The sequence below is a fragment of the Pan troglodytes genome, chromosome X, assembly GCF_028858775.2.
Source record: "Pan troglodytes isolate AG18354 chromosome X, NHGRI_mPanTro3-v2.0_pri, whole genome shotgun sequence".
Lineage (NCBI taxonomy): Eukaryota > Metazoa > Chordata > Mammalia > Primates > Hominidae > Pan > Pan troglodytes.
In genome coordinates, this window is record NC_072421.2 from 102,916,657 (window position 1) to 102,938,037 (window position 21,381).

General features: G+C 35.6%; 1 protein-coding gene and 1 pseudogene across 1 annotated transcript in view; both read left to right on the plus strand.

Moving 5' to 3' along the window:
- IL1RAPL2 (interleukin 1 receptor accessory protein like 2) overlaps positions 1-21,381 on the plus strand; it is a 569,253-nt gene that overhangs the window by 193,260 nt on the left and 354,612 nt on the right. The gene's annotated exons all lie outside the window — the stretch shown is intronic.
- Positions 8,810-19,571, plus strand: LOC738228 (BTB/POZ domain-containing protein KCTD9-like; annotated as a pseudogene).

Below are 21,381 nucleotides of genomic sequence, written 5' to 3' on the forward strand. Positions count from 1 at the left end.
ATTGCTTGAACCCGGAAGGCAGAGGTTGCAGTGAGCAGAGATCTCGCCATTGCACTCCAGCCTGGGCAACAAGAGCGAAACTCCATCTCAAAAAAAAAAAAAAAAAAAAAAAGGATAATTGAATAAAATAAACTGTTCTATGAAAGTGTGAATTAGTAACTCTGACTGTGTCGGCAGCCACAATTTTGCCTCCCTAAGCAAAGCATATAGAGTATACATGATCACATTAAGAAATACAGCAAGATGTTTTGGGTCAAACCAAATATTTTACCAAAGCAGATTTTTTTTTTTTTTTTTTTTTTTTTTTACTAATGATGATTCAACACTAATACCATGAACAAGACAAAATGAATTGTTGTGAGCACAAATTTTCTGCAAACATTATTTTAAAACTTGGCATATTTATGCCTATTAGTGAATACATCTTTATAATTTACAGCTTAACCTCTTCAGGTTTATAAGAAAAAGCCAGTTTGACCATTGGAAAAGAAAAAGGAGAGACAGAGCAATAACCACAGTCTGTGAAGAGGCCTACTCAGTAACGGTCTAGTTTATGCTTAAAAATACTGGAAGGCTTGCATCCCTCAATCTCTCAGTCAATTACTTTAGTTCTTTGAAATCACCCCATTAATTAGGACAAATCCTGCGTTTTCTTATGTCTAGATTTATCAGGGGTTTTTTGCATCTCTCTCTTATCCACAGTTTAGTTTTATATAATACAACCTGATAGCATCTTGTTATCATTTTGCCTTGATTTGCTTTGTGTCTTATTACATAAAAGGGGTACTAATCTTTGGGAATTCACTCCTTATTAGAGTCAATTGAGATTTGTAACTTGAGATGCAAGCTTATATTTTTATTATAAATAATTGCCTACAAAGGAATTCCTAGCATGATATGTTATCAGCATAAATTATTATGTTTTAATTGTAATGTATTTTTAAAATATGCCCACAGGAATGGTTTTTCTCCTTCTTAGTTTTGTAGAAGATTATTTTATGTCTTCCCACTTCATTCCTAGTATGGATTCCAAATATATAACTTGCTTGATGGTAGTATAATTTTATAATTATATTGTTATTGGCAATTCAGAAAATGATTTCTATAGTTTCTTTGACATAAAGTGGATAACCAGAATGAGTTGATTTTCATTTATCTTTGAAACCAATTATAATTTTAGTACCAACCAACAGTTGGCACTTAATTTGCCTGGTCTACAGATAACCAAGAAAAGATATTGCCATTCATTGGTCTCCTCACTCTCTTCTATAACCAGAAGCTAGGCTGTAAATTGCCATTTTCTGTAAAAGTTGGCCCATTTGACTCCCTCTCTTAATTACCGAACGCTACTGGTTGTGATGGTTTTAACTTGATTATGTACAGTTGTTAGGCAAATGCCAGTTAGGAGTTGTGAATGTTTTAGAAACATTTCCTCAGAATAATTGTGCTCAGTTTTTAAGGATAGGAACTGGAGGCTAGTCAGATATACATTTGATAAACAACTAATTACTCATCTCATGTTGTTCTTTACTGGGGGTATTTCTGTTTTTCTAGGGTGGAATAAATACAGAGGATGGTTCACTTTGCTCTGTCTGGATGAGAAGCTTTGATCTCCAGGATAGTTCTTTTTTAAATGAGATGAATGAATTTTCACCTTTAAGTAGGGTGCTTATATAATTTATTATTCAAATGAGAAAACTTTTGAGAACAAAAGAGGTTATTACTAACTGTTATGCTGGGAGAACTGGCATGAATTGGGGATTTATGCCAGGCAAACTGTATTACATGGTCTGTCACCTTGGGACAACATGGAGATTTGCCTCCCCACCACTTCTCCCAACCCTGTCCCTCTCCATCCACTCACACCCCAGCCTAAGAAAATGTTCTGTGAGACATATATAGCTCAGGGGATCTTTGAACATACTGATGTGTGTTCCTCTGCAGGGATTACTTAAAAAATAAAAATCCCCCTACTCATCTATCTTCAAATCAGTCAAAACAAGGTTTTTCATTATGTTTCCATGTCTCCCTCCTCTGCTGTTGTATCTCTTTAACAGTCAGACTCTCAGACAAAAGATAAGATACCATGCTCTTTCTAAAATGTAAATCTAATCATATCACTCTACTATGTAACACACTTCAGTGGGTTTCCATTACTATGGACTTTGTGATCCAGCCCCTGCCCCAAATCCCACCATTCTCTACCTCCCTCCTTTTGCCAATCGAGAATCTCTTTCTGTTCACAAAGTAGCATTCCAAAGACATAGAAATATTCATATTGTTATATCCTAGATAGTAAGAAATGTACCTACACATGAAAATTGCCCCATCATCTAGCACGGTGCCTGACGTATAATTGGCATTTAATAAATGTTGAATAAAGGAATGATTGAAGAGTTAAATGCCCTGAGAGAAATTTTATTTAAGGCAATCTATTTAAAATATGAATGAGTATATAGCAGCAATTATCCTCTTGATCTGCTTAGTTAAGAGTTAACTATATTGTTGGGCTCTTTTTTTTTTTTTAGGCAAAGCATAGAGATATTGCTTTATAACATAACATTCCCCCCACTGTCTTAAGGACCTTTAATATGCTTAAGGGAAGTTAATGTATTAATAATAGAAAACCATTTCCTAGGGCCTAATTAGCTATATTTCAATCTTTGTAATTCCGTATGAGAAAAATATCCTCACAGAGTTCAAGTATCTGTGGCATACATTTTGGCCTCTTATATATCTAGGGTGAAAAGCTAACCTGGTAAATATGCATTCCAGATGGATTTCATCAGATAAATCTAGTGAATAAGAGGCCCACTGATAAAAATGGAAGTTATAAAAATTAATAAGAAAATGAATGTTGGAATAAAGACCTGGGATAACCATCACAGATCTCACAATGATGCTTTACATTATAGCATGCAAAACACTTTTACAGACATTTTCTTCATTTAATTCTTGGAATTGTGGGGAGAGACTCTGTAAAGTAGGTAAGGCAAGGTAGTTGTTTTTATCCATGTTTCGCATATGATGAAACTAGCTTATGATATTTTGTTCGTTTATTTCAGCCAGTGTAACTAGGCTTCACTTATTTATGAGACTTCAGAATGAATAATAATCATGTTATAGGGTGCCCGAAGAAATTAATGATATCTAAGGAATCGCAGTCCTTAGCATAACTTTGGTTTATTTAAAATGTGCTGATCTGTAAAACCAAACCACTAGGGTTTGAAGAAGACTGGCTGTATCTAAAGATTAGCAAGATAAAGATGAACAGACACTTCTCAAAAGAAGACATTTATGCAGCCAAAAAACACATGAAAAAATGCTCACCATCACTGGCCATCAGAGAAATGCAAATCAAAACCACAATGAGATACCATCTCACACCAGTTAGAATGGCAATCATTAAAAAGTCAGGAAACAACAGGTGCTGGAGAGGATGTGGAGAAATAGGAACACTTTTACACTGTTGGTGGGACTGTAAACTAGTTCAACCATTGTGGAAGTCAGTGTGGCGATTCCTCAGGGATCTAGAACTAGAAATGCCATTTGACCCAGCCATCCCATTACTGGGTATATACCCAAAGGACTATAAATCATGCTGCTATAAAGACACATGCACACGTATGTTTATTGCGGCACTATTCACAATAGCAAAGACTTGGAACCAACCCAAATGTCCAACAATGATAGACTGGATTAAGAAAATGTGGCACATATACACCATGGAATACTATGCAGCCATAAAAAATGATGAGTTCATGTCCTTTGTAGGGACATGGATGAAATTGGAAATCATCATTCTCAGTAAACTATTGCAAGAACAAAAAACCAAACACTGCATATTCTCACTCATAGGTGGGAATTGAACAATGAGAACACATGGACACAGGAAGGGGAATATCACACTCTGGGGACTGTTGTGGGGTGGGGGGAGGGGGAAGGGATAGCTTTAGGAGATATACCTAATGCTAAATGACGAGTTAATGGGTGCAGCACACCAGCATGGCACATGTATACATATGTAACTAACCTGCACATTGTGCACATGTACCCTAAAACTTAAAGTATAATAATAATAAAATAAAATAATACAAAATAAAAAAAAAAGATTAGCCAGGTCCTGTTGGCAACTTATTCTGAATACTTAATAGGCTCAATTGGAAGCTAGTGAGGTTTTAATCAGTTGTCCATTTAGGACCCCTCATCAGCACCAGTTCATAGGGCCTGTCTGAAATATTCTTAGGTAGCAGAGGTTGTACAGAAAGATCTTTGTGTTACTCTTCCCTCCTAAGCACAAAACACCAAAATGAATAAATGAATAAATCAATAAATTATACACTCTAATCTTGACCTCAGTGCATAAAAGTTAAGTCGAGCTCTAGACCAGGTATAATCACCTGGCACTTCAACAGTATTTGAATTACTGAATTGTCACCAAAATATACATCAAGTATTTTTTCACGTTTAAGACATTGTACAACATGCCGTAGAGCTCAGGAGAAGATGAGGAACTTTGACAGTGACATTTTTTTAAGGTGCAAGTGGCATATTTGTGAGTTATGAGCCTTATTCTCTGTAGTCCTAATAATACATTTATCCCTCATAGAAAAAGGGTTTCATAAATCAGCCATGGCAATGTGCAATATTCTCAAATTCAGGTATGGAGATATATGTATAAATTTAGTATTCCCACTGGTTGTGCTGAAGTGTTGTTGAATGTGTGAGTGTGTATGTGTGTTTTCTCCAGATTCTGACTTTGATACAAACATTCAAAATCTTTAATAGACCCCCTTTTCAGGGTTAGCAAATCTTAGTAAATGTCTATTGGCTCTACTCTTTAAGTCTATGATTCTTTTTTGCATCCATTTTAAAATTGGGATAACTGCTAGAAAATAATTAGAACTAATGTACTAGCGTAATCAACCAATGAGTTCTTTCTGCCTGCTGCACAGACAAAATCAATTCACTAGGACTGCAGCAATGCAGTAAAGAAAGTTTAATTGACACAAGGCTGGCCACACGGGAGAAGAAGTTCTTGCTCAAATCAGTCCCCCTGAAGGCTCAGAGGTTAAGGTTTTTCAAGGATAATTTGGTGGGCAGGGAGCTAGGGAATGGGTGCTGCTGATTGGTTGGGAATGCAATCATAGGAGTGTGGAAAATGGTCCTCATGCACTGAGTCGGCTTCTGGGTTGGAGGCCACAAAAACAGTTGAGTCCTGAGTCATGATTCTACCTCTGAGTGGGGTCAGTCATTTGCCAGAATGCAAAAGTCTGAAAAATATTTCAGAAGACCCATGATAGGTTCTACAAAAGTGATATTATCTACAGGAGTAATTGGGGAAGTTACAAATCTTGTGACCTTCAGAACAATGGCTTGTTGTTGTTTAACCACACCTATATCTTAGCAGAATTCAGGTCCCTCTTATAAGCCTAACCTGTGGCCTTTTGTTAGTTTTACGAAGGTGGTTTAGTTTTGGGAAGGGCTGTTATCATCCTTGCTTTAAGGTTAATCTATAAACTAAATTACTTTCAAAGTTAGCTTCATCTACACCCAGGAATAACCAAAAGCAGCTTGGACATTAGAAGCAAGATTGAGTAAACTATGTCATATTTCTCTTACTGTCATAATTTTGTAAAGATGGTTTCCCTAGTTAAGAGAAATTTTCTAAGATTCTGGTGATCCCATGAAGACCTCAAATCAATAAATACTTTTGAGTGTAAAAAAATACATATTACTATGCTAGGCACTTTGACATATCTCTTCTCATTTAATTTACACGACTACACTCCGAGGCCATTATCAGCCTCCCTATTTCATAAGTGAGGAAACTGAGGCACAGATAATTAAAATGACCTATCTTAATCAAAGGTCTTTAACAAGTCATTGAATAATTTTGTTCTTTCCTAGAAAGTGAGTATAACCAGCTTCACAGTTGATCATTTTAGCAATTGAGATGATGTTTGTGAAATGGCTTTGGATACTCTGAACTGTCATGAGAAGTTTGTTTGTTGTCTAGTTTTACCAGTAGTGCTGGATTGCCTAATGGGCAGGCTAATCATGCATTTATGGCATTAGCAACGCAGCATATCTATAAGTCTTGGTGAATCTTTTTAAAGCATGAAAGTAGCCATTAGAAAAAGATCTTTTTGGATTTGCTAAAACTTATTTTATATTTTAGAGTTGTGTTTACTTTGAATTACATGTTTGGGCATATGATCTTTTCAGAACTGAAGGCCTCTAAATGTCTTAATCTGGCCCCTTATTGCATTTTGAATGTTTGAGAACTCATTTATTCATTCAATCATTTACCATTTCTAAAATCTACAAAGAACTGACTTTTCCTTTCTTCTCATATTCTTAGAGAATCAGTCACCCTTCTTTGAGAGTCAACTGGCATTACATTAGTTTAGGCCCTCATTATCTCTTACTTGGGCCATTGTAGCAGCCTAGTAACTACTCTCCCATGTTCAGTCTTTCTCTTCTTCTAACCTATTTAATTGCTACTTATAAATTTACCTTACCAAAACTCTCCTTCTTTCATCAGGAACCTGTAAAGGATCTCTATTGTTTACCATATCAAGACCAATCCCTCTGCAGTATTTTCAAGATCTTCAAATACTGACTCCTATCCACCTATTTAGTCTCTTTTTCACTGTGTCCCTAGTCTTCTGTTCTGCTTAACCTGATTTTCTCATTGTTTTCTACAGAAGCTATGCTCATTCCTACATCCAAGATTTTGCTCTTGGTATTGCTCTGACATGTGATGTTTTTTCTCCTTTTCTTCATGTATCCAAATTTTCACCAACCACCAACATTCAGCTCAAGTTCTGAATCCTCTGTGAAGTCCTCTCTGCTACTTCAGGTGATGCTCAACTCTCCTTCCTCTGGTTACCCTATTATAATTGTGGCATATATTTTAGTAACTAATTGCCTTCTAATTATTTTATATGTGTTGGTTTTACCTCTGTAACCAAACTGTAACTCCCCAGAAAGTATAGCAGAATACTACCTAGTAAATACTAAATAAATAAATATTTTTATTGGTTTATTAGCCAAGTAGTATAGAGACTCTGTGAATTTTAAATTACCTAATGTGACTAAATGGAATTAGGAATAGTGATTAGAATGCTTTGTGTCTTTTTAAAATTCATAAATATATATATAGGCTTTATTCAAACACTCAAAGTTTGAAACCAGAAACCACTTCTCAAACCAGTCTGCCTCCTCTGAGGCTGAAAGGGTTCTCACATATATCCTCATGGAGCCATCATAAAGAAAAAGAGATATTCTTAATTTTTTTTAATTAAAAAAAAAAGAAAAGAAAAGATATTCTTAAACTCATTTTAGAGATGAGTAGAGGCTGAGAAGAGTATAATGAGGAAGAAATGATTTATTTCGTAAGAAAGAAAGGTGAGAAACAAAGACATTCCAGATGTATAGAGCCCTGGAAAAGAGACATCATATATCTTCAGTACATTCAGTGTTGTATAAATAGTACAATATGGCTGGAACCTCAAGTTGATTCAAGGCAAGTGAATGTAGGGAAATAAAAGATGTGGTTTGAAAAAAATCGCAGTGTGTCCAAAATTGAGCTCATCACATTTGTCATCCCCTTCCCAAATATTTTTATCTTCCTTCTCAGTGATTGTTCCACCACCCACCCAGTTTTTTAAGTCAAAAATTCAGATGTCATCCTTGACTTTCTCTTTTTTCTTCTCTTCTCTATACAGCCAAATGCTAGGTTCTGCTAAGTATGCATCTAAATTAACCTGGGAAATTGTTAGAAATGCAAATTCTAAAGTTCAACACTAGCTACTAAATCAGAAGCCCTGGGGATGATGCCCAGCTCTCTGTTTTATCAAGTCCTCAAGGGGATTTTTTTGCATGAGAAAGTTTGAAAGCCATTGCTGCTGGCAATGAGGAGTCATTGAGAGGCTTGAAGCAGGAAAATGACCTAGTAGAATATGCATTTTAGAAAGGTCATTCTGGTATTTGTATGGAAGATAGATGGTAAGGGAGCAAAATTAAAGGTAACAGAACTAGTTAGTAGAATACAAAAAATAAGATAATAAAAGACATAGAGGAAAAGATAAATTTGTGAGGTATTAAAGAGCTAAAATTGATCAATTTATGTTACCATTCGGATGCACAGGGTAAAGAAGAGGGAGTGATAGGTGTCTGGTCTTGCACACTAAGTAAATATAATGATCAGGGTTTGGGGAACAATCATCAATGCCCCTTCCTTCCTTCCTTCCCTCCTTCCTTTTTTTAATAAAGTTGAGATGACTTTACGGTAATCAGGTATAAATATTTTTTTAAACAGTTGTCTCCTTGAGTCTGGACCTTGGGAGAGAGGTCAGGCTTATCGATAAGGATTTTGGAGTCAACAGTATACTAGCTGGTAATAGCTACTGTCTGAATGGATTAAATAACATAAAAGACAAATCTTTTCCTCTATGTCTTTTATGTTATTTAATCCATTCAGACAGTAGCTATTACCAGCTAGTATACTGTTGACTCCAAAATCCTTATCTACAGGCCTGACCTCTCTCCCAAGGAAGGAAGCATTTCAGGGTGAGAAGAGAACCAAGGATGAAGTCCTTGATAAGACCAATACTTAAGGGAGGTCTCCAGGGAATCCTGAGTAATGGTTAAAGAGTAAGGGAGAGAACCAGAAAATTGATATCATGCTGGTAGAGGAGGATAGAATTTCAATGAGACTAATAGTGTTGAATGCCGTAGATAGGTCAAGTAAGATAGCTAATTAGTTATATTAGTTAGTACATAAGTTCCAAACCCCTGGGCCATGTACCAGTATCAGAACCAGGCCACACAACAGGAGGTGAGTGACAGGTGAGTGAGCGAAGCTTCATCTGTATTTACAGCTGCTCCCCATCACTCATGTTACTGCCTGAACTCTGCCTCCTGTCAGATCAGCAGCAGCATTAGATTTTCATAGCACCACAAACCCTATTGTGAACTGTACATGTGAGGGATCTAGGTTGCATGCTCCTTATGAGAATCTAATGCCTGATGATCTGTCACTGTCTCCCATCACCCCCAGATGGGACCATCTACTTGCAGGAAAATAAGCTCAGGGATTCCACTGATTCTACATTATGATGGGTTGTGTAATTATTTCATTACATATTATAATGTAATAATAATAGAAATAAAGTACCTAATAAATGTAATACACTTGAGTCATTCTGAAACCTGCCACCTCCCCAGTCCATAGAAAAACTGGCTTCCATGAAACCAGTTCCTTGTGCCAAAAAGGTTGGGGTCATTGAGTTAGGGGATCACTGTCTTTAGCAATTACAACTTCAAGGAAGTTTTGAGAACAGAAGGTGGCAGTACATTAAGGAGTAAATTGGAATAAATAAATGGAATTTTTAGCTATTACTAGTTTATGAAAGGAAGGAAAGAAAGAGGGAGTGACAGCTAGATTGAGACAAAACATCAATGGAATTTTCTTTTATTGACCAAGATAATTGTGTATGTTTACAATCTGAAAGAAAAAGTGAATTGGGAAGAAAAATTTGAAGATACATAGAGAAACAGAGAACTTGATGGAATAAGATGTCAAAGAATAAGTGAGGGGATAAGATCCACAGCAGAGTAGGAGGTATTTGCTTTAAATATTGTATTTTTATTGTCTCTTAATGCATTGGCCTCTCCCAAGTAAATTGAGAACCCCTCAAATGAATAGACACAGTCTTTTTCAGTCCCTAGTTTAGGGCTCAAAAAATTTTTTGCTGAATGAATTAAGATCATTTCTTGATTTACTTTGATGCTTCTTCTCTCCCCCACTTACTCTTTTTTTTCCCCAATTTTCCATCCTTAGCTCTCTTCTCTTGTCACTGTATTCAGTTGCTCCAGGAGATCTCAAAAATGCCTAAAGTTTCTTTTTCTGAGGCAGGAGAGGTTGAGATGTGACTAGACCTTTTATACTCAGAGTAATGCTGAATCATTAATTATACCGTCCCTTCCTGTTTGCCTTCCCGTGGAGCCACACTAAGTAGAATTGGATTGGATTTGAGGGTTGTTTTCCAACATGCTGCAGACACTTGATATACAACCTTTTATTTTTTTATTTTTATTTTTGGCAGGCCCCTTCTTAACCCTACAACCTCAGAAACTTTCCATTTTTGTACCTGCTCAGTTCTTCCAGTAGAAAGTAACCCTTGATGCATAGCTTCTTGGACTGGGAAGGTCATTAGAGTTTTTTGATGATGATTCCAAATGCAACAGAGTAGCTTGCCTGTTTCAATAGATTTTCCTTTGTTTTGACTTTGTTGACCTATCATTTGCTGAATGATATAAGCAGCTTCACAATAAAAGAGGGTATATTATACACAGGTTGAAGCAGGGTAAGTATTTTTGTCCTAAGAGAAAAATCCGATCTAAAGATATATTTGATTTTTTTGTGTGTGTGTATGTAATTAGGAATGACCATTTGAAGTAGAAGCAGAGATGTCTGAGAGCCCAATTTTCAAAGTAATAATTTGCTATATTTATTTCAAAGTAAGGCTCTATGGCTAATTTTAGGAACGGCCTTGGAAATGAACCAACATGCTTTAGGAAGATTCAGATGTTTAGTTTTAAACCTTTCCATACATGCTTTAAAACATTCTAATAGTTATCTGTGAAAGAAATGCATTTTAAATATAAGAAAAAAATGCTATTTCCTTTTCAGTGCCTTTCTACAGCAACTGAAAGTTAAATTAGAATGCCAGCTGTTATAAGGAGCATGTTAATCTTCCTCTAGGGCAAGACTGTTCTTCTGATCTTCTCCTGTTTTCTCTACAGTGCCCAACACAGTGCAGAGAAACTAGCGGAAACTTAGTCCATACTTGTTGACTTGACAGTTTACAGAAACATTTTGTCCTCTACAACCTCCTTCAGACTATCCCTGTCGACCCTATATTTAGAAAATGGGTTCTTGTCTAAGTCTGGAGACAAGGTTATATCTGTGGAACAGATGCTCATTATAGTTCACATGCATATTGAACAAAAATTCAGAAAAGCAATGAGGTGAATTTTATAATCTTCAGAAATACCCTTGAAAGGGCCACAAGAATAGGAAGCTGGTGCATATCATCCTCATAATTTGTCTGCTCTCTAATTGGCACCACCAATGCTTTGGGTTCCAATTCATTGACCCATTTTTTTATTCCTCTGCTTTTTCAAAAAAAAATATAAACTTTAAAAGACACTCTGTTACTATTTACTAATGCCACTTGACTGGTTACTTTTTGTACTTGTCCTTATAAGCAGTGTATAGGTCAAAATCAATGTAAACATTACCTATACCTCTCAAGCAGTCTCTCCCCTTACCATCCCTATCCTTCTTAGAGGTCGCTTCCTTAATACTCCAAACATATGCTTTTCTCTATCATAGAACTGATCACCCTATATTGTAATTGCCTATTATGTTTGTCTGTGTCCCCCATATTGAACCACAGGCAGAAACTATCTTCCATTTTTGTATCTCCTGTACCTGACACAAAGTCTGGCATATAATAAAATATTCAATATATATTTGTTGGATGAATGAATGTATGATGCTCCAATATAGCCAAATTTGCCAGTCTACTTTTAAGGCCTTCATTAATCTGATGCTATTTTAATTTTTCAACTTCATTTATTTATGAGCACCTATTATGTTCCAAGCACTGTAGATATAATGGTAAAAAAATAGAAATTATCCCTACTTTTATAAAACTAATAGTTCAGTGGAGGAGGCAGACATATTATCACACAAATAAGTATAAAATTACACCTGTGGTGTCTTGAATGAGAGGTACACAGTGCTGTAAAGGCTAATAATGGGGCAGGGTGGGAAGTTTTCCTAATCTAGGAGGAAGTGATACTTAATCTGGGATCTGAAAGACAATTAGCATTAGTTAAGTAGAAATCAAAAGAAAATATTCTGGGAAGTGAGAACAGTCTCCTGTGCAGTAGAATCCCAGGCAGCAGAAGGGAGAGATGAAGCTGGAGAAGTAAGCAGGTGCTAAATCGTGTATTACCTTACAAACCATGTTAATGAGCTTTTGTCTTTATTCTAAAAGCAACAGAAAACATATCCTACAACATTCTTGGTCTTTCTGTTCTTTTTCAAAACCACAAATCTTAGTCTTTGTACTTCTAATCATACTATCCTCTACTTGTATTATAGTCACCACCCTATTCCACTGATTCAAATCTTGTTTTTTGTTCAGGTATAGTTCAAGTCTTATGTCCTTCAAGATGACTCCTTTATTAGTTCAGTCTAGACAGAATAACCTTTCATATTGTATAGCACAAATTTATACTGTTTATATACTTATTGTGCGGGCTCTTATATCATCCTACTTTATACTTTTATGATGATTTCATACATGGCTTTTCACTCAAGAGACTGTGTAATATTTGTTTTCTGAATCCCTCTTAAATATCCATAGCCCAGTACTTGATTCACACTGGATTCCCAAGATATACTGAGCCATGAAACTTGATATAAACCAAATCTTAGAATATATTAAGGGAAATACTTTGATCCTAATGCTGTTGGTGATGACACAAGTGCATGCATTTGAAAAATAAAAAATGCAGTTATATTACCTGGTTTTATTGGCTACATCATAGCAACTACTTTACTAAGTTAACTTGTCTTTTCACTGCACTTATCAATCTGCATTTTACTCATTCAATAAAAATATACTGAATGTAGATTATGAAGCAGCTACTGTGTAAGTAAGGACTGGGAATTAAAAACTGAATACAATATGGTCTTGACTATTATCTTACTCTGTTTTGTGCTGCTATAACAGAATATCTGAGACTGGGCAATTTATAATGAACAGAAATGTATTGGCTCACAATTCTGGAGGCTGGAAATCTGATACTGAGGTACCACCAGGTTTGGTAATTCTGATTCCAAAATGGTGCCTTCAGCACTGTGTCCTCCAGAGGGGAGGAACAATTAATATTCACATGGCAGAAGGCAGAAGATCAAAGAGATAAGAAGAGGACAAACTCATTCCTTTATAATGGCATTAATCTCACTCATGAGGGTGAAACCTTCATGGCCTAATCACAACTTGAAGGTCCCACACTTTCATATTGTTAAAATTGTAATTACATTCCAGTATGAGTTTTGGAGGGGCTGAACATTCAAAATATAGCAATCATCACAGAGCTAAAAATATGATGTCCAAAGCTATTAAAAATCACATTTCTATTGCCAAAAGGTTATATGAGATTGGTTGACACTCAGGATCCTTAAGCAGAGTACAAATGATATATTTCATTTTCACAGGAAATGTAGCCTCACCATAAGTTTATGGATACAAAGTCTGGATATTGTGGAATGTGCTCAGCATTAAAGTAATGCAACAAAAATAATTTCCTCTGTGAGTATTATAGTCTTTGATATTGAACCTTTAGGCACTGTACAGGTAATGCTCTGTGAAAAGCAGAGTTTCATAGGGATAACAATTCATCTATACTTTTCAGTAAGGCTAGGTAAAATTTCTTCCAACTGGGAGGCAGTCCAGAGCTAGGACTCCCTTAGGTTGGTGATTTTCTTTATGAAGCCATTAAGAAGTTATGAAGGTATCTAGAGATAGAGATCATCAATCAGTGATTGATTATTAGCTTTTTTAAAAGAAAGACTTTGGCCAAGTATATGAAATTCTGATTATTTACTCTAATTCTTATGAAATCTTAGGGTAACTGTTAATATAAAGTAATTGACATTAAAACATTAATATAAATTCTTAATAATTTAGTTAACTCTTTGAGTTAACCAAAACCTGACTAAAATCTTTGTCCTATTAGAGGAGACACAGAAAACTACTTATTCTATTAATTAGCATACATTTTAAAGTATCCTGAAGGTAACTAGCAAAGTTTAGGTGCTTGAAAAAAATTGTCACTTTCCTAATCTGCCATTTGAAGAAAAATGCTCCTAAAATTAAACTATTACTATGTTTTGTTCATGGGACATGTTACATCAGGGGATGTTCCCTAAAGGTTTCATAGAGAAGTAGTCAATACAACTTTCAAAAATGAAAATAAAATTTAAAAATAACCTAACATTAATTTTGACTCCTTTTTTAAAATCTTCAGTTATTTCATCTGAAGTAATACAGAGTTGCAAGGCATTATCACTCAATCATAAGGATCTTTCAAAAATTATACCACCCTGCTATGAAAGACTCAATTTCAAAATATTAATGATTACAAGCCAGAGCTTCTGTAAACATACATCTCAACTTTGAATACTGGCAACACTTTCAGCAAGATAAGGATGACAAGAAAATGTACTTTCCTAGCCTGTTTTCAAAGCACATATACATTTTTAAAAGGTCAAGGGGAGGGACTTTGTAAGAATGTATTATTATAGCTTTTTACTGAACTGATTTGTTTTAGGTATCTTTTTGTTCATATCTTTTATGTCTCCATCATAGTAATTGTATTCTTATATGATGAAAATAGGATGAAACAAAACCACAGAGAATATACACACTGTCTTTGTTCCTGAAGGACAAACGGTGACCCAAGTCATGGGCTGCTTTGGCTTTGATTAAAATTAAAATCTTGTACAGTTTCCAGTTCTGAACATATGTCTCATACTCTATGTGCTCACATTAGGGTGCGTTAAAAATATTTTATGCTAACAGATTACAGTAGGTAACAGTATGCCTTTGTTTCCTACAAAAGAATGAGTCAGTAAATTGTTCTACTTAATGGATAAAAGACTAGCTCAAGATGCAAATATATCCCAATAGCTCTAAATCCCACTGTAATTCTTCCTAATTTAAGGCATTTATGAACTCATAACAGAGGCTCAAGCTATTCATATTTCTAGCTTATTTTATTTATCTTTCTCTTATTACCTGTTCTACTCTAAGCTTTGCAAATCTTGAAAATCCTAAAAATGTCAAAGGAGAGACTTCACTAATTAAAGTGTGCTGCAACATAGTGGAGAGGATGGAACCATTGTGTGGTTCATATAGAACTGCATGATTTATGAGTTTTCTTTCCTTCCCATGATTTGTTGTAGCAACCAACTTCACATAGTCATGTAAAAAATAGAGGGTTCTAAGTTCTTCCAATTGGCTCTGTATTTCAAAGTACCTGTTGAACTAGGCAAACAGAATAGCATCATTTTTTTTAATAATCAGTGATTCGGTGAAACAGGTGGAAGATACATTTTTGTTTCCAAATGCTTTCTAAGAATGACTATAAATGCACAGTTTATTAAAGAGATTCAACAATGCCATTTCCCTGGTGCTTCTCTACCAAGTAAATGACATTTTGAAATATTATTTTTTTTCTAAAGTATAAAAGACCCACCCAGCCATTATATAAAATGAGGGAACACTTCTTGTTGTGTTAACATCTTGAATCTAGTCTCAGGGAAGCTGTTTTATGAGATTTACTGGTGCAATTTGGTTGCAGATGCTCATGATTTATAGAAAAGCTCATGGAAACAGACAGAATCTGTATAAAGAACCAAAATAAAAGCAAAAACATTAGGTAACTCACATGAGGTGGATGTCACATTAATCATGTTTTTGTCATTTTGGTTTAATGTTCATGTCTTGGGGAGTATTTGAGAGCCATGCTATGTGACCTTCAGATCCCTGTAGAGTGGTTCAGGTTCAAACTCCTGGAAGGCTCACATGTGATAAGGTTTGGGCTACTACCTTTCTCAGCCTGTGAAATTTGAGACTTTCCCCACATTTTCCCCTAACCAATTTATCCAAACCTCCACACCTCCAAACGGCCATTAAATTTTGAACTCCTACTGCTCTTATTCTCTTTCTTCCCTCTTTTGTTAACGTAATAATTTACCAACCAGTTTTTCTTTAGGAAACAAAAATGTATTGCTGCCTACTCTGATGTTTGCACAGTGTTTTAGAAGGCAAACTTCTTATAGATGGTATACAGCCTGGTGCTTCTCCCTTCCGAAGTGCCTTATACAGTGCTAGTTATAAAGTTGATGTTCATCATTGGCTTATTAATTGATTGATCCTTGTGTCCTGTCCCTCAACTAGTCTTAGACATTGTGTTTAGAAGATAAATAGAGCAGGGAATTTTTCATCTGGCCTCATTGTTCCTCCAACCACAGAGATGTGAGCCCACCTAGTGACAAAGTACTAGAAAAGAGAGCAAACTGTCAGCTTCATCCTTGTCTGTCAGAGCATGAGACTGGTTTAGATGACTTTGCCTAGTTGATGTTAAGCACATTCTCATTTCCCATGTTAAGCCTTACAGATCAACTAGACTAGAGTAGTGCCGTGATATGTTCTCACCTCTTTTCCCAGCCCCTAGGTTACCTCATCACACCACCTTGGATTAGACTGTTAGTATTTGTTGCTTTTATTACAGATGATTTCTAATATGTAATTCATTTTCATTAAAGGATGATACTTTATTCTTCCTTGAAATTTTCTGTTCTCCCTCCCCTTTTTTTCCTATTCTGTTCAGGGACAGGAGGGATGAGGCACATTTATTCCCAAAAAGGAGAGCAGATGTAGTGGTTGGTAGGGATGGCAGGATCTCCTGAACTTACAATTCCATATTTTGCATATTTATATTCAAATGGTTCAACAAATATATAGGAAAGGATCCTACAGGACCCTACAGTTTCCAGAACTGATGATTTGTCATCTGAAAAGGTATTTTTCTTCATAGCTTGAGAAGAAGTTAAAGCAAGGCTCTTAGTATACATTCAATCTAAAATTCAACAAAAGATTCTTCTCATTTACAGAATGAAATAAATGCATATTATTTCGCCATACTTTCACAAGATTTTATTTGCTACTACATAGACACCTAGGTTATATGCTACCCTAACCAATAAATATTCTATGACCAAGTTTATGTATTTCCTATACAGGCAGATTTTTTGTATGTTTTGAAACATTCTAAGACAGTAGTGTTTATTCTCACATATGGTTATATACATATATATAGAGAGAGAGATTTGTTTTTGATAAGTGATGTATGGTTCATGTAAGTGTCTTTACAATGTATTATATTTAAGGTTTGATTTTGTAGACATGTTTAGTTTGATTTTTGGAGTTTCAAAGCTTATGAAAATCATTTTGGTTCAGAATAATAAAATAAGTTAGATAATGAAATTTATATGCATTTTCATATGTCTGTACAGAACTTGATATAAATACTCAAACATTCTTCCTTTATATATCTTTAGGTTTAACTTTGATTTGATTTGGTAACATAAGATTAACAGTGATATAAATTTTGGTTCCTCTAGAGAAAGAAATACTTGAGACCACTAAAATTAAAAATCTTGCAATAACATCCTATAATTGTATGAAAATTTAATAAGCTTCAGAAAATATAATATATTTGGAGCCTTTTATAACATAGTGTAGCATTTGCTTGGAACACGGAATGAAAATTAAGAGTGAATCCCAGGTTTTAGCCAAGGGCAGGAAGGTGGCAAAGGGAGGCGAATCCGAGTGGGTGGAGGGAGGGGAAGGGCGAGAGGAGAAAAAGGTGGGAGGAGGACCAGGTGGGAGGGTGGCGGCTCCCTCAGGACCCAGCGGGGGCAGCGCGATGAGGCGGGTGACCCTGTTCCTGAAAGGCAGCCCTAAGAACGGAAAGTGTAAGAGACTTAAATGAATATGACTGATTGTCACACAAAAGTGTGTCCTACTTCAACACTCAGCATTCAAGAAATATTTATCAAAGACCTGCTGTAAGCCAGGTGGTTGCTGTATATGGAACTTTATCTGATTTGCTTTCTGTGGCCAGCAGTAAACTCGGCATAAAAGCCACCAGTGTGTATAATGGGAAAGGTGGACGGATTGATGATATTGCTTTGATCAGGGATGATGATGTTTTGTTTGTTTGTGAAGGAGAGTCATTTATTGATCCTCAGACAGATTCTAAGCCTCCTGAGGGATTGTTAGGATTCCACACAGACTGGCTGACATTAAATGTTGGAGGGCGGTACTTTACAACTACACGCATTACTCCTACCAGGTTGTAGCATGCATCTTTTTGAGAGAGCAGCTGGGATCGAGTATACTCTTGACTTAAATGTGTTTGTTTATAAAGACAAATGGAGAAATCAATTTTTTTCCCTGAATTCTAAGGAGCACTTTAGTGAATAAAGAACCTGACAGTATGCTGGCCCACATGTTTCAGGACAAAAGTGTCTGGGGAAATAAGCAATATCATAGAGGCGCTTTCTTAATTGACTGAAGTCCTGAGTACTTTGAACCCATTTTGAACTCCTTGCGTCATGGACAGCTCATTGTAAATGATGGCATTAATTTATTGGGTGTGTTAGAAGAAGCAAGATTTTTTGGTATTGTCTCATTGATCTAACACCTAGAAGTGGCAATAAAGAATTCTCAACCACCGGAGGATCATTCACCAATATCCCGAAAGGAATTTGTCCGATTTTTTGCTAGCAACTCCAACCAAGTCAGAACTGCGATGCCAGGATTTGAACTTCAGTGGTGCTGATCTTTCTCGTTTGGACCTTCGATACATTAACTTCAAAATGGCCAATTTAAGCCGCTGTAATCTTGCACAGGCAAATCTTTGCTGTGCAAATCTTGAATGAGCTGATCTCTCTGGATCAGTACTTAACTGTGCAAATCTCCAGGGAGTCAAGATGCTCTGTTCTAATGCAGAAGGAGCATCCCTGAAACTGTGTAATTTTGAGGATCCTTCTGGTCTTAAAGCCAATTTAGAAGGTGCTAATCTGAAAGGTGTGGATATGGAAGGAAGTCAGATGACAGGAATTAACCTGAGAGTGGCTACCTTAAAAGATGCAAAGTTGAAGAACTGTAACCTCAGAGGAGCAACTCTGGCAGGAACTGATTTAGAGAATTGTGATCTATCTGGGTGCGATCTTCAAGAAGCCAACCTGAGAGGGTCCAACGTGAAGGGAGCTGTGTTTGAAGAGATGCTGACACCACTACACATGTCACAAAGTGTCAGATGAGAATTTTAGAGGCTCAGGAAGATGTACAAGATGAAAATGTTTTCCTTATCACTTTTCTTTCTCCACTCACTCAGTTGTCTAGAAGAAATAACACTGTAAGGAAATTAAAAAAAAAACACATTTAGAGGATTATGCTTGTTCTGAGCGGTGCATAAGGGAAAAAACTGACTTTTTTTCCATATTCTGATTTTTAACAGAAAAGCACTCATTTAATAGATGTAGGGAAACTAGATATTGCTGCCTTTTGAACGGGGTAGGGGGGTTTACCTGGTTTTATGACCGGGAATAGTATCTATTATATTTGCTTTTAAATAGGCATGATGTGGAAATACCATCTTGGTTTGAGATGCATTTGAGGATTTTAATTTATGGAAAGCACAACATATGCAATTATATTTATTGAATACCTAGATGCAGTATGGATATTTAAATTGTTAAAACTTTATGAAAACTTGGAAAAGGTTGTTCAGGTTTATAAATAGCTTTAGTGACACCTCCCCTCTTTAAATACCTGTCATACCATATGAATATGGTGAGATTAGACTCCCTAAGACTCTTTTCAGGTTCATTTTTATAATGTTTACTTTTTAGGTTAGGACAAAACAGTAGCTAAATTAAAGTAATATCCAGTTCTTACTGATTGCGACAGAGTGGAAAGAAAGACATCGTTGTACTTCACTGTCATTCCAAAGGTACAGTGGAACTCCGGATGGAGGAATAATTTACCTATCACTACAACACTTATAAATGAGAATTTCTCAGAATTTCATTCTAGGCAAGTTCCACTCAACACCAGACCAAGCAATTCTATCTATTTACACTATTAGCTTAGTTTTCTCATACAGTCATCACAAGCATAGGAAAATACTTCAAAACCAAAAAGCCAAGGTGCATCATTAATATTCATTTAATTCAAATACCAAATAGTTTACATAGGGCCAGCTTAGAAATAGATACTAAATCCAGAGCTACTGCAATCAAAGCTTATATGAGTGAATATGGTAGAGTTGCCTGCTAAAAGGCAATGTAATATAATTGCAGCTAGAACCCTACAGTGGAGAATGAGGAATTTTAAACACACATTTGATTATAGCCACCAAAAAATAGATGTAAAGTAAAAATAAAGGCATTTGGCTGGTCCAAGATGTAATACCAATCAGTCAGCACCTGTGATTCTTTTACTTATATTTTTTGTGTTTTTTTAAACAAATTTTAGCCCAATTTTCTTGAGTCATTATCTCTCTGCAGCAGCAGAGGAAGGGCCTGTACCTCCCTACCAATGACCTGGTGTCCTTATTTTCTACCCCAAGAGCAGGGATATTAGCTGTGTCCAAATGGGTTCTGAATTCTACAGACTCATCAACATGAGGCAAGGAATCATTGAAAACCACCTGTGTCTCCTTTGGGAGAATGACATATCTTTAGTATTTACGTAGCTTATTCTTCTATATCTACATATGCAAAGCTTTCCTTAACAGTAAAGGGTACATATGCATAGTGGGAGGAGATCAGACCTTTACAAGTGAAGGAAAGCAACTTCAGAAATGAATTATTTTCTTTGCTTTATTATTTTTACCAAGACAGAGAAGTATTGTATTGAGAGATAATCTATTTTCATAATCAATATATGCCTAAATTATATTTAAATCATTTCACTCTGTACTATATTTTCAGGAATTATAGAATGTGTTATTCATTCACTTAAAGGTACCTCTGTAGAAATAACCTAAAACTGCAGAAGGATCTGAAAGATCTAAACATGGTGTGCTTAGAAACTGCAGATTTTAGATCTAATGTATACAGCATTAATAAATGATATAAAGTGTTGAAAAAAAAAAGAGTGAAACCCAGGTTTTAGATATACCTCTACCAGTTACTTGCTATATGATTTTGGGAAAACTATTTTTTTGTCTCTGAGCTTTAATGTCATTATCTGTAAAATGCAGTGTTACAATAGATCATTGTAAGTTATAGCCAATATCAAAATTTTTCTTATGGCTGATAGGAGGTTTATTTCCCAAATCTCCCTCTTTAGAAATGCTTAGGTATGTCTACAAGCATATAGCTTAATATTTCAAACAAAACATTGATGTTTACCTTTATTAAATTTTTTCACAGCTTTAATTTTTGAGTACCTATGCCTCCAAACCAGTCAAATCAATTTTTCCAAACCTATGCCTCCAAACCAGTCAAAATAACTTCTATATATTGAAGTTTTTGAAAGCACATGTAAAATTCAGGATAAATTACCATTGCCATGAAAAATGCTATAGGTTAGGTGTTCTTTAAAAAAATTGTATACATCTAACAATTATTTATTGGAGACACTACTATGTTCTAGGCATTGTCTTAGAAGCAGGTGATACAAAAGTGACAGATAACATCTCTGCTCTTAC